A 14,367-nucleotide genomic window follows, 5' to 3' on the forward strand; every position below is an offset into this window, starting at 1 on the left:
AAAAGTCCCTATGCAAATGCCATGTGTACCCAGGTGCCATTTGCTCACAGTGCGAAGACAGGTGCTTCCAAACCCTTATCTCTGAAGCGGGGATCGTCACTCCGGCCTTCCCCCACCTTCCTCTCCAGGCTGAGATAAGGGACATTATCTGTCTCCCAGTCCGAGCTCCAGGAGCTGGAGACATAATAAATGGTGTTTGCTGATCAGCACTGTATTCGGCTGAATCTCCTTGAAGAAAAGACACAGAAATAGCTCAGCAGGCCCCCAATCCCCGAGGTCTGAATTCCCCTGGGGATGAGAGGACCGGGCAATGCGAGGCCTTGGCAGGTGCCTAACTGTCCTGGGCCCCTTCTCAGTGGGAGCCCACAGGGAGGTCTCCAATTCCACGCAGGTTATGCTGGGTTTACTAGCAGGCAAGAGGAATACCCGGGTCCAGTGGCTTCCTCTATCTGGTGCGTGAGTGTAAGTCTCTGCTTTACTCTGGGCCTCAGTTTCCCCATATGTACCATAAGCCACTGGCCTGGATCATTTCTATCTAGTGCCTTACTAGCCTGGGCAGCCTCTGTTAGCTAGACCCCAAGCTGCCTTGCGCCCCCCTGATGCAGGCAAAGCTTGTGGGCTCCGCCTCATCTGCATGCCCAGGGACCAGCTCTACTCTGCAGCCTCCCCTCCACCTCCCGTGCCTTCTGCCTGCCCCTCCCGGAGGACCGACTCTAAAGCCAGCCTGTCCTTTGTCAGCAGAGCTGCTTTGCTCAGCAAAGGGGCTTTCATCTTTGTGAGCAGGGCTTCTCACCACATCAGCAGAAACTTCTGGCTGGGGAGGAAACGGGCTCCTGACTCCAGTGGGAGCCTCCAGAGAGCACAGCCTATTGTCCTCTGGAACATCGGGGCTGAAGTGGCCGTCGGGACGGTGAACACGCTGGCATAGCTTAGTGGGTAAGGAGTAAAACGGACCTTAGACTTTGGAATAAAATGGACCTGGCCTGGAATTCTAGCTCTGCCACTGACTTTCTGTGTGACCTTGGGCTAGTTGCTTAATTGCCATGTGACTTTGTTTCCCTAACTGGATTACAGGGGCTAATCATGGTACCTAATTAAATTGCAGGAATAGTTCAAGAAATAAATGATAACAAGTATAAATTATCCAGCACACTGCCTGGCCCATCGTAAAGACTCTATTAGGGAGTGAATTGATTGCCTTCACAACCCTGATCTTTAGTCATCCTTGTACCTATGTCCTTTGCAGTGAGACTTGCATTAGCTCTCACCCAACAGGCAGACTCTATTTTCCCATCCGTTGTACCTGGTCTGGCCTGTGACTTGCTTTGGCTAAGGAGAAATGGGCTGGGAGCAATGCTGCACCGGCTCCAAGTCTAGGCCTTGCGCATTCCCAGCGTTGGCTCTTGCATGTGTGCTTTTGCCACGAGAGCAAGGCCAGGCTACCTGCTGGAGGACAGGGGACAGGCCGAAGGGAGCTGAGTGGCCCCAGTTAATCAGCTAACAGCCGGCCAGCGTCCGGACACAGGAGCCTAGCTCAAACCAGAGCCGCTTAACTGACACACAGACTCATGACCTAAATAAATGCCCACTGTTTTAAGCTGCTGCGTTTGGGATGGTGTGTCCCCTAGCATTGTTATGGCATTAGGTAACTGATGCAGACATCTGTACTACTAAACTTAGAATATCTGAGGTAGCCTTGTGTTCTAACTTGCTGTGTGAGGCCTTGGGGAAGTCATATCTTTTTTTTTTTTTTTTTTTTTTTTTTTGAGAGAGAGAGGGAGAAGGAGAGAAATTAAGAAGCATCAACTCGTTATAGTTGCTTCACTTCAGTTGCGCATTGATCGCTTCTCAGATGTGCCTTGACCAAGGGGCTCAAGCCGAGCCAGTGACCCCTTGCTCAAGCCAGTGCGTGACCTTTGGGCTCAAGCCAGTGACCTTGGGCTTTTCAAGCCAGCGACCTTTGGGCTCAGGTTGGTGACCTTGAGGATCGTGTTGATGAGCTACGCTCAAACCAGAGAGCTCAGGGATTCGAACTGGTGACCTCAGTGTTCCAGGTCAGCGCTCCATCCACTGCCCCACCACAGGCCAGGCATATCTTTCTGAACTATGCATTCCTAGCTGCTAAATGGCATTCATAACACCCAGGGGTTTTTGTGGTGACAATTGTGGCTTAGATGCTGTTGTTAGACTGGGGTTTGAAGCCTAGCTCCACCACTTTCTTAATGCCTAACCTTGAAATATCACTTAACCTGTTTGAGCCTTGTGTTCTTCACTTGTTGGGTAATAAAACCATCTCACAAGGACTGATGTGAAGATTAGGGGTTCTGATTTCAAAGGTTAATCCCAGCTTGGCACATATTAGGGATGTTATTTATTTCAATTATCTATTGCTACATAACACCCACACACACACAAAGTGCAATTTAGAGGTTTAAAACAACAATTGTTTACAATTTCTTTTGATTCTGTGAGTTGGTGGTTGGTTTTTCTGCTGCGTCTGCTCTCAGTAGGGTGACCCAGTAGGGTGGGGGACCTGTTCCTGGGAAGTGGGACTTCTCAGTACCCAAACTGGAGAACCCTAGCAAACTGAGGTGGGTTGGTTACTCTTGTTGTCTGGGTCACTTCGGCGGCTGCACTTGCTGTTGGCTTGACTGGGCTGGGACCTCCAGGATGGCTTTGCTCACATGGTTGACAGAGGGCTGGCTGTGTGTTGGGAGCTCAGCTAGGGTTCTCTGCTGTGGCTTCGAGGTTATTCTCTATAGCCTGGCCTTCCTTACAGCTTGGGAGTCTCAAGGTTACATTCATTCCAAGAGAAAAAGCCCCAATGAGCAAGCATCTATACACTTCTGCTTGCTCTTGCTTGCTCACGTCCTGTTGGCCAAGGTGAATGGCATGGCCTAGCCCAGAGTCAGTGAGGGAGGGGCCTCTACAAGGGCAGACATACTAGGAGGTGCCGTCACTGGGGGCCGCCATGCACAGGTCTACCGCAGGCTTCTTAGGGGGTTTGGGTTGTTGCCATGATTCTTATCGATATAATGAAAAGCCTAGATGGATGACCTCTGAGGTCCCTCCCTCCCAAACCCTCTATTCTGAGATCCAGGAGGATGAATGACTCGCCCAGGGCCACACAGGGAGGTGGGAGCAGAAGCAGATAAATCGTGAAACTCACATAAGCAGCGCTATTGATAAAATAATCAGTAACCGAGAAACGACAAAAACATAAAACATTACACATCTGAGCTTTTGTTAAGAGTTTTAAATGTGGAAGGACCGTGGCATGGGCAAGACATTCAGTGCTGGCATTATTGAAGACAGAGAAGGGTTGGGAAGAGAGTCAGAGGGGCCTGGGGCAATGGGGGTGACTGTCACACAGACTGTAGACCCCTTCCTACGACTATGCAGGGGCCCTGCTGGAGGAGCTATGTTTTCAAACCAAGGCTGAGGGTATGTTTTCAAACTGAGGATCAGAGAGGTCGAGTCACTTACCCAAGGCCACACAGCTAAAACATGGCAGAGCAAGGATTAGAACCAGCCTGTCTACTTGCAAAGCCCAGGAAGTATTTTTGGAGCCAAGCTATCTCTACTCTTTACAGAGCAGCAGCCCTTGTCTAGAAGGCTGGGTCAGGGCAGACAGTTGGTGCTCAGATGGGCACCAGCCTCCTGCCTCCCTCTCTGGAGGACTGGAAGGGGCAGACTGAAATGAGAGGGGGCCACTAGGGCCTGCACCTAGGGGTCTACAGGTCAGCAAGTCACACTGCCTTGCATTCTTGGCCTGAAGCCCTTCTGACAGGTAGTGGGTGCTTAAGGTCAGACTTTGGATCGGGATGAGTTGGAGTTTGAGACTAAGCTAAACCTCTTACTGGCTGTGGGACTTTGGAAAAGGACCCTGATGTCTCTGGGCCTCAGTTTCCCCAGATAGCTATAAGGATGAAGTGAGAGGATGTACATGGGGCCCTGAGCCTGGGGCCTGTTCCTCGTAAACCCTCTGTAATGCTCACTGGGCACTCAAAACTCCATGATCCTACCTGGCAGAGACAGGATGACAGAAGACCTCTCTGGGCCTCTTTCTGACAGGATTCTCCCTCAAGGTCCAGTAAAGTGGGTGCAGACATGTCTCCCCACCCTTTTAACTCCCACACTAGAGGATGGTAGTAAGAAAATGTGAGCAAAATGTATCAGTTGGCCAGCAGCATCTGCCGTTGACTTATTTCTGGGAAGGGACTCACGTCGCGTCCCCTGGAAGGGTGACCTCTATTAATGTTGACGTGTTCAAAAGCTGTGTATTGGGATGCCACGTGCCTCTCCTGTCTCTTTAAAGAAACTGCTGTTAAGTTTCAAAGACCTTGGCTGAGCGTGAGGAGTGTCTGGGAGTGCAATTCCTGAAGGAGGAATATTCCATCAAACGCCTGTGATGAATGGGGCCCACGCCACTGGACATGCTCACAGCAGCTGAGCGGCCCAGGCTGAACGGAGAGTTCACTCTCCGGGGCGAAAGGAGTTGCGTTCCAAGTGGAATGCCTGAGCAAACACCAGCACCTGGGTACACTTCTGCCACCAGGTCCTTCGCTGCAGCCCTGGTTCCCCCTGCATGGCCAGAGCCAGTCTGGGCTTCTGGAGGGCCAACTCCTTGCCAAGAAGTACAGCTACGGTCGCTGGCTTGAACATGGGGACACTGGCTCAGCCCTGGTCAAGGCAATCAATGCACAACTAAAGTGAAAGGCAACTATGAGTTGATGCTTCTCACCCTCTCTCTCCATTCCTGTCTTTCTCTCTCTCTAAAACTAACTAACTAAATAAATAAATAATAAAAATACAAATAAAGAAGCAGAACCAGTTGTAGGTACTAAGGGACGCCTGTGCACCCAGGACATGTGGGGTACTTTGCATAAGCTGTCCAATTGCATGCCCACCAGGTACGGCCAGGTGGGAGTTACTATCCCCATTATACAGAAGAATGGGAAGCCCAGAGGGGTTGATCTACTTGCCTAAAGTCACACAGCCCGGGAAGCTAGGAGCCAGAAATTTGACTCTGAATGGCTCTTTACCCTGCTTAGAATGCTGGCACTGGACGAGCTCTGAAAGGCAAGCAGTGTCAACCATCGCATTTTATAGTAGAGAAACCGTGGCCCAAGGAGGAGGGGTGACTTGCCCAAGATCACACAGCCAATTCAGCAGAGAGGAATTTTCTAGTAATCAACAGAGAAAGGAAGTTCGGCTCCTGGCCTGTAGTTGGTATTTACTAGATTTAAGCTCACTCCCTTCTTCCTTCTTTTTCACAGCCATGGCCAAGGGAAGGAGGGGAATGACAGTGATGGGGACTGAAGACACGGTGAGCGGAGTGAGTTCCCGGGTCCCACAGTCAGCGTGGATAGGTACCCCAGTGTGCGCTCTTCCTTTCCCACACACAATTGCCTTCAACTCTGATCTTAGGCCTGCAGACACTGGCCTGGCGGGGGGGGGGGGCAGTCCTGGGGGCAGGGATGGCAATCTGCACTCAGGGTTCCCAGCAGAGCCCATGCAGCTCCCAGAAGGGCCGGGCTCTGGAGAGCCTGGAGCGCCCAGGACAACATCTCCTCTTCCAACTCACTCGCTCCTCATTGCTGCCCCCCTCCAGACAGAAGGGCAAGAACGGACTCTTTCAATGCCTTTAATACTTCCTCATTGCTCACAGGATGCCCCCTTCCCCCGGGCCCTCGCCCTGGCCCTCAGCGGAGGGCTGCTAGTCCCTGCACACACAGCTGCTCTGCCCAGCCTCTGGCCCTTTCTCATGCTCTGACCTCTGATGGGAACACAGCTCCCTGCCTAATGCTTGCCTCTCAGTCTCAGGCTCAGCATAGGGGCCTCTTCCCTGACCGTAAGCCTGGGTGTGTGCCCTTCTCCTGGGCTCCTGCCGCCCCTGGGCTGGCTTGTCTCAGAGTACTCATCACCTGAGCAGTGACTCCCTATTCCAAGTCTGTTTGCCAGGCTGGACTGTGTCCATTCACCTCAAGTAGCTCCAGGGCCTGGCACATAGTAGGTGCTTTTTAAGCACTAATGTAACTGAATGGAGTCTGTGACCTGCCATCACCCAACCTGCAGCTGTCCATGGGATGTGGGCATGGCTGTGTGTGCCATGTGCATGTGTGTGCATGTGTGTGTGTGTGTGCACTGCAGGGAGTTGCCCCTGAGGCCTAGCCAGGGTCAGGGCCTGGTCCCCACAGCATCCATTCATCACACTCTGAGCTCTCCATCCATCCCACTGTTAATCTGCACAAGAACTGATATTCTTGGCCCTGGCCGGTTGGCTCAGCGGTAAAGCGTTGGCCTGGCGTGCAGGGGTCCCGGGTTCGATTCCCGGCCAGGGCACACAGGAGAGGCGCCCATTTGCTTCTCCACCCCTCCCCCTCTCCTTCCTCTCTGTCTCTCTCTTCTCCTCCCGCAGCGAGGCTCCATTGGAGCAAAGATGGCCTGGGCGCTGGGGATGGCTCTGTGGCCTCCGCCTCAGGCGCTAGAATGGCTCTGGGTGCAACAGAGCGACGCCCCAGAGGGGCAAAGCATCGCCCCCTGGTGGGCATGCTGGGTGGATCCCGGTCGGGCGCATGCGGGAGTCTGTCTGACTGCCTCCCTGTTTCCAGCTTCGGAAAAATAAAAAAAAAAAAAGAACTGATATTCTTCCTTAGCCTAGCCAGGGGCTGGATCAATTCCTGTCGTAAAGGTATCAGCCTCCCTTTCAGAGTCATCAAGTGGGCATTTTGTGGAGGTGGTTATTTAAAAATAGGGCACCTTGACTCAGTAGTGCGGGCTCTCCTTCATTGTGGGCCCAGGGCAGGCGCTGTGCTCCGCTCCCTGCTCCACGTGGAGTATCTCAGTTAATCTCTCGATAACCATTGAGGTGGGTTCAATGAAGACACAGGGGCTCAGGCTGGTGTGGTAACTTGCCTGGGGGCAGGGCCAGGACTGGAACTGCCTTTACTGGATGCTGGGACCATTTGTATAATAGAGACCTAACCCAGCTTGGGTGAAACCCTGCCTGGCAGCCCCTCCCCATGCCCACTGAGTGTCCAGGGCTATCCTGCTGGCTGTACCTGGCAGCTTCAGCCCAGGCACCAGTCCTGGGGGTGGGTCCCTCCCTCCCATCCCTCATAGGCCTCCTGCCTGCTTGATTGCAATTAAGGATGAGCACCACTGAATAGGACTTGACTGGTGAATTAATCACCTTATCTCTCCCCAGCCAATTCAGGGGCTGCTGCACAGCCCTGGGGCGCGGGGCGGGGGAGGCTTCTTAATGGGCTGCAGGGAGCACTGAGACGTTCGCTCATTCCTTCTTGGACAAGAGGACACAGTGATTTGCGTTTGTGGCTGCTTCCTGTCCCAGTCCCCGGTGGTGGGTACCCAACCACCGCCAGGGATGTTTGTTCCCAAAGCCTGGGGCTTCTCTTCCGACATGTTCCCCGAGTGGCTGGTCTGAAATCTCAGGGCTGGATTGACCCCAGGGGTTACTGGGTGTCTTCCTCTGTCACTGTGCTGGGAGTGACCAAGTTCCCCTGGTGGTGGTGGGGAGTCCTTGCAAGGGCCACTACTAATCTGTGAGCACCCACCTGCAAAGACAGGGACCTGCATTGGGCCTGGCACAGCACACAGCCAGGGAAGGGCAGAACGAAACCTCCCAGGATCCTCCGTTTTCCTCCTAACCATGGTGGCAATGGAGGTCTGCCTCAGGGTGTGGGGAACCCGTGTTGTTGTGAAGGCAACCAGATTTTGGCCAAGATGTTGGAGGGAGAGAACCATATTAATCCTGTAACAGGGGCTCACACCCCAAATGTTCTTTCAGGCGGCTCGATGCAGCACAGAGAGTATGGAGTGCCGACTGGTGGACCTCATGGAACCCCAGCTCTGCCACTGGAAGCCAGTGTCCTTGGATGTGGGTGTGACTTTATGGAGCCCGTTTCCTCCTCTGTGAACCAAGAACTACATAAGTAGTATGGACATCGTGAGTTGATGGAGGGGAAATCAACGAATCACTCTGTGTAAGTGCCTACCACAGGCTTGTACAGTGGTTGGGGTTATTATTTTATTTGATCTCCTTGTGAAATCCTCCCGAGAAGTCAGATCAGGAAACTGAGGGTCAGAGAGGGGGAGTAACTTGTCCAGGGTCACAGAGCTGTAAAGAGTGAGCTGGGGTTTAAACCTCTAAATCCTATAACCCCATATGGTGCTGTCTCTCTTTGGAGGTCAAGGGCCCAGGGCTCTGGCTCTCCCCTTTGTCCCTGATTTATCACATGACCTTGGGCAAGTCACTTCACCTCTTTGGGCCTCCACTGTTCCATCTTTAAGATGTTTGTATTACTTTTGCCAAACAAGGCAGTCAGCTGGACTAGGGGGAGTGACTGGATGGGAAAGGACCTCAAGAACAATCCAGTCTCATTCTGTCCTTTTACAGATGTGGTCACTGAAGCCCAGACAAGAGCAGAGAGTTTCCAGAATCACACGGCATCTGGGACGGAGCCAGGGCCAGAGGTAACCTCTGGTGGCCCTCCCTCCGGCTGAGACCTCTGGGTCCTCGCCATCAGGCCGGTGTGCCACTGCTGTCCTGGTGGCCAGCCCCCTGCTTCTCGCCTCTCCCTCTTCTACCTCTTCTGATGGGCCCAGCCAGTTAGAAACGGGGCCCTGCTGAGTGTCTGAGTCTTCACTTTGTCCCCACCCAGACCTGGACTGACTGTAAAGGGACTTGCAATCTCACTAGCCAATCACCCACTCCTCCTCTGCCCCGTGAGGAGCCTGTCAACAACTTGGGGGACAGAGGAGAAAGCATGTTCTGAGTGCACAGGACCCCCGTTGTTCTCTTCCCCATGTCTCAGGGGCTTGCGGAGGGCACTGGGGAACAGGCCCCACTTGACAAGTGGAGTGGAAAGAAGGGAAGGGATCCCCCAGGAAGTAGAAATACCGTGGAAATGAACGGACCCCCTGCCAGACCTAATATTGAAAGGGGATTGGAGTCCTGTCTCAGGAGATTAATGCTCTGATCCTGCTGGTCTCCTAATGGTGATGTTGGATTATTGACACCCCCGAACGTCAATGCCCTAGGAATACTGAGATGTGAGGATCCTTGGGACCCCTCCCTCTGGGAGACGTGGTCATTGGAGTGTTAATCACCCAAGAGTACTCTTGTTTAAGAGGAACTGAGACCCTCGTGACCCAGGAAATCGATTCTCTGAGAGTATTGATTCCGCGGTGCTGTGGATACCTGGGAATTTTTCTCTCTCTCAGGTCCTCTGTGACCTGGCTTTTCTGGGAGCTCACTCCAGCCCCAATGGGGTTTCCAGAGGACTTTGGAGAAATGGCTCTAGAACCTGGCACTCACACTTGAGCTATATTGCAATCACACTGGGCCAACCTCCCCGGAGTGTCAGATTCAGCAGGTCTGGACGCAGGGGCACAAGAATGCACATTTCTAACAGGTTCCCAGGGACACTGATGTCGCTGGTCTGGGCCACACTGTGACAACCACTGTTCTAGAATTTAGATGCTAGATTCTTAGCTCTGGCCACACTGTAGACTCATCTATGAAGATTTTAAACCACTCCCAAGGCCCAGGGCCCCACTCAGAAATAAATCTAATGGGTCTGAAGTGGGGCATGTCATTTTAAAAGTTTTTTAGGTGATTTCGGTGTATGGTTGGGAGCTGAGAGGCTCTGGTTTCAGCCGGCTTGGGTTGAGGTGAGTAGGCAGCAGCTGTAACCTGCTAGAGGCTCTGGAATGGGGAGGCAGAGACACCTCCTGGGGCTTTGGGAGAGAGCTTGGACTCGGCTCCCAGCAGGGCCTCCCCCAGACTGGGGACTGTGCCAGGCAGCCCAGGGCTCTCCTCTTAGCTTTCTTGAGAAGGCTCCTCCGGAAACAGGTACTATTAGCATTCACTCACCCACTCACATTCCACAGACATGTGCTTGGCACCTATTAGGAGAACTGTTCTAGAACCTGGGGCATACAGCTGTGAACAAGTTAGACAGATCCCTGACTTCATGAAGCTCACGTTCAAGTTCATAGCACCAATGCTGCAAAGTGCGGTCCGCAGGGGCCCTGGCACCTGAGCGTCTCTCTGTTCTTATTCATGATTGTCAGTGCGATGGAACCGAGACTGGGGCAGGCCGTGGGGGCAGGGCTGGCACAGGGGCAGGGCAGAGGCTCCCAGCACACGCTCTGGGTAGATTCCCCCAAACCTGGCCAACAGGGAAGTCTAATTCCTAGATTCCATCTCCTGTTGGCAGACCCTGGTTCAGCTTCTAGGTGACAGGCAGGCACCTCAGGGTCACCTAGTCTGTTTCCCTGCCTCCAATAAAGATAACAGCGGGTCTTCCCACGGGGCCTGATCCGCGGTGGTGGGTCTGAGAGCCACTACTGTCTCATGTCTCTGCCATGCTCTGTCCCTCCCATGGTTGTGAGAGTCTCTCTCTCTCTCTCTCTCTCTCTCTCTCTCTCTCTCTCTCTCGTGTGTGTGTGTGTGTGTGTGTGTGTGTGTGTGAGACAGACAGAGATAGAGATCTCTCTCTTTTTTATTTGCCGTCTTAGCCTCCGGCGTGTCTCCCTCTATTCTCCACGGTTGGCCTGTCTCCATCCCTCAGGCACAGTCAGACCCCCAGCTGCCTTAGAACGCGGGGGAGCGTCTCTCCTTGTCGGACTTTTTTCTCTCAAAGAACATACTCCAAGCCCGAAGCTCCATGACTCTTTGGGCAGCTTGACTTGTTTCCCTCTCTCTGCCAATGGATGCCAACCTCCCTGCCTGGTCAGGGCCTTGCAGAGCAGATGGTGGCAGCCTCAGGACTGGCTGGGCGGTGATACTAGTTCATCTCTGATACATTAATTCAGTGAACATGTACCGGTTGTCTGTGGTGTTCAAGTACAGAGGTAGAAAGATAAATTAATCCTGTTCCGTACCCTAAGGAGTCAAGTGAATAACATTCAAAGTGCCATCCATTTACCCTTCTATTCTCTCATCATTCATGTATTCCTTCATCTATCCATTCAGTCATTCAATGAAGAGTGAGGACCTGCAAGGTCATGGACACATGGGTAGAGGAATATACCCGAGACTGTCCCTGCCCTTAGCCACCTCCTAGTGTGGAACACAGAAACACAGATGGACAATTAAGGGGCTTTGAGCTCTTGTCAGATTCTGGGTCTGAGCACCCAGACCTCTCCTTGAGCTGACCTGGTGGTGCGCTGGGTGGGCTGTGTTGGGACAGTCACTGCAGCCCTCGGCCCAGGCCTGGTTCAGGGACGCGGTGGGGCTGCCAAGATCCAGCTGGGAGGGGTCTGTGATCCTGACATGCTATGAAGTCGTCCAGAGCTGGGCAAGGGTTTGGGGCTGCTGCCCAGAACCTGCTGTAAAGTGTGCCCCTTAATACCTTGATGATGTTGTACATAAGAATGCAAGCTGTCTGCCATGGGGGAGGTGGGGAGATTCATTTCCCAGCTAGGAAATTATTGAATATTTAGGACTCAGAGCAGACCGTTTAGAAGGGAAATGAATTTCTCTGGCTTCCACTGGGCAAGATAAATCAGTGCAGGTGCTTTCGTATTTTCATTTAACCCCGTGGAAGGGTCTGGGTGGGTGTTTGTGCAGTGCTAATGTAATCGTTCTTCCAGAAGTGGTAACAATTGCTCCCAGAGCCACTAGCTCCCTCTTAATGCTGGCATGGTGGACCCCACTGGTCAGCCCTGGCCCTGCTCATCCCTATGCTCTGGAGCCCAGGAAGGGGAGGGGTGGGGCAGCTGTCCATCGCACCATTTCCTTCCCAATAGTTGTTGCTTTTCTGGCTTGATGAGGTGTTGTGTAAGCTCCAAGCCTCAGCCAACAGCAATGGGAGACCCAATAAAGAGCTTGGGGTTGGGCTGAGGGTCTGAGCTGTGAGGCAAGAGGATAGGGGTGCTGGATTGAAGTTAGACTTGAGGAAGGACTTCCCTGTTAGAGGGTGGTGGTATTGCTTTCCCTAGGCGATTGGTTGGAGCAGAGGAGATCCTCATCGATGGGGAAGAGAGGCAGGGGGTGGACTGCAGGGCCTCTGAATCCTGAAGTGACCTAGGATTCTGTGATGCCCAGATCAACAAACTGTTAATGTGTTAGAGACTCCTGCTTGGCCCTAGGCACTGCCTGATTTTTCCTTTGCAAAGTTATGTTCTTCTATACCAGGCCAAATGTTTTCTGTAAGGGGCCAAATAGGAAATATTTTTTATTTTTGCAGGCCATACAATTTCTGTCACAACCACTCAACTCTAAGGTTAGGGTTGAAGGGCCCTTAGATAATATGAAAATGGTGGGTGTGTCTGTGTTCCAATAAGCTTTATTTATAAAAACAGGTGACAGGCAGTTTACTGACCTCTATTCTGGATCTTCAGTTATTGAACTGAGACTGAGCCAGGGCTGTCTGACTTTGGTCTGTTTTAGAAACAGCACTATTTTATTTCCCTGATTAGAAAAATAATCTTTTCTTACAGTGAAAAATTAATATAATATAGAAGGCGAAAGCCCTTGGTAACCCACTCTTTTCTCAAAGAACCACCATGCACAGTTTAATATCTGTACATATTTTTGTCCTAACATTGTATCTTTTTAAAGGTCGTCTTGGTCTTGTACAGACCGCACTCACTGAGGCCCTTACAGTCTGAGTCAAAAGTTGATTTGGGTTGAAAGAAAACTGGAGGTGGAGGCTGGGAAGTTGAGCCCAGGATGATGAGAGATGGATACGTGGACTTCTCTTTCCTGAGAATGTCCCCTCCCAGGGAGCTGCTGTGTGCTGAGCCGAGGGGAGGGGTCAGGGGAGAGGGGTGTGTGGAGGAGATAGGGAGGAAGGGCCAGGGCAGAACTGGGGGGGTGGAGAACCAGCTGAACTCAACACCGGGACAGGCCTCCCTGACACGCCCCTTTTCAGGTGTTATTGGTAACAGGATGAGGAATCAGAGCTACACAGGCTTGGGTTGTTTGGCTGCCCTGAGGGGCTCTTCCAGATCAGAGCACTGGGATATGGGCTAATTCACCTGCTACTTACTACTTGAAGGTTCTTTGCAGAAACACCTTAGAGTGCAACGGGAAGGTACTCCTTACCCTCCCCACCCTTCACCTTAAACAAAAACACATTAAAACAGTGTGTGTGTGGGGGGGGGGGGGAAGGGTACAAATAAGGAAAGAGAATTCCAGTCTTTCTTAAGGGCTTCATGGTCCCCCACCATAGCCCCCACGGTCCCCCACGGTCCCCCATGGTCCCATGCTCCCTGGGGGTGGGGGTACAGGAAGTCAGACTCCTCATGGGTCCTAATACCTATGCCATGAAACAGGAGATCAAATCTCCAAACACTAGCTTTTTTCTTCAGCCTCAGTTCCATGGAGGAGAAAACACCCTTTCTCAACAATGGCAGGCTCGAGCGGAAAGGAGGGGAACAAAACACCACCTGGGTGAGCTGTGCGTCTCCACGGCAGAGGTGAGGGAGACGGGGTGGCACTACCCCTGCAAGGTCAGACTCGCGACCACTGATCCCTGATGCTGCTGGCACGCACCTTGGCCCTCCCTCACTGACTTCCGGTCATTGGCATTCTAGGATCATGCCCAGGCCTGACCCGGACACAGGGAAGTGCCCAGTGTGCCTTGGTATTCCATGAGTGGAAGAACAGCCTGGTAGTTGTAAGAACAGGTTTGGAGATCACTCAGGTCTGGGTTCGAGTCCCAGCTTTGTCACTTCCTCATCGTAGATAAGTTTTGCCTTTTTGAATCTCAGTGTTTGTTCTCATCTGTAAAATGGGCATAATAATAGCACCCAAAAGATCACACGAGATGATTCATTTAAAGGACCTGCCTCCAAGGAAGCTACGAAGTCATCATTCATTCCTTTGGTAAAATGCAATTAGGGACATTGACATAATTTGTACTAAAGCTCAGGCTGATAGGAGGTTTGGAGAAAACTGAACCATCCCATTTAGTTTATTTTATTTTGCCGTAGAATCTTAAAGTTCTCAATGATTAAGTTGGACAGCAAGCTCCCGGGGGCAAGAACCTTGACCCTCCTGTTCACAGCTGGCGCCCAGTAGGTGACAAAGGAGGGCTTCCTCCCGTGGGCAGTGTGAGAGGCAGAAAGGCCCAGCAGTGACAACCCAGCCCCCGCCTCCCCTCCCCCTCTCTGTTTCTACCCCCCCCCCCCAGAGCCAATGGCCCAGTTTCCCACACCTCCCTATTACACCACAAATTAATTTCAGGTTGGCTGGGTTCAATTTGGTTCTGAAGTTAAAAAAAAGAAGGAGGTATAATTAAAAAACAATAACAACAATAGAACAGAAGTTCAGCCATCACAGTTGATTTTTCACAGAAGCTGATGACGGTGAAACTAGTGCACACGCAGCCG

General features: G+C 52.2%; 1 protein-coding gene across 1 annotated transcript in view; it reads left to right on the forward strand.

Annotated features, from left to right (window-relative positions):
• Nucleotides 1-718: 718 nt before the first annotated feature.
• ACTL8 (actin like 8) overlaps nucleotides 719-14,367 on the forward strand; it is an 85,829-nt gene continuing 72,180 nt past the window's right edge. The window contains exons 1-4 of the mRNA XM_066375231.1: nucleotides 719-936; nucleotides 5,280-5,338; nucleotides 7,811-8,006; nucleotides 8,420-8,496. The gene's annotated coding sequence lies outside the window, so the exon portion shown is untranslated. The remainder of the gene's footprint in view (nucleotides 937-5,279; nucleotides 5,339-7,810; nucleotides 8,007-8,419; nucleotides 8,497-14,367) is intronic.

Source organism: Saccopteryx leptura, chromosome 3 (assembly GCF_036850995.1).
Source record: "Saccopteryx leptura isolate mSacLep1 chromosome 3, mSacLep1_pri_phased_curated, whole genome shotgun sequence".
Classification (NCBI taxonomy): Eukaryota; Metazoa; Chordata; class Mammalia; order Chiroptera; family Emballonuridae; genus Saccopteryx; species Saccopteryx leptura.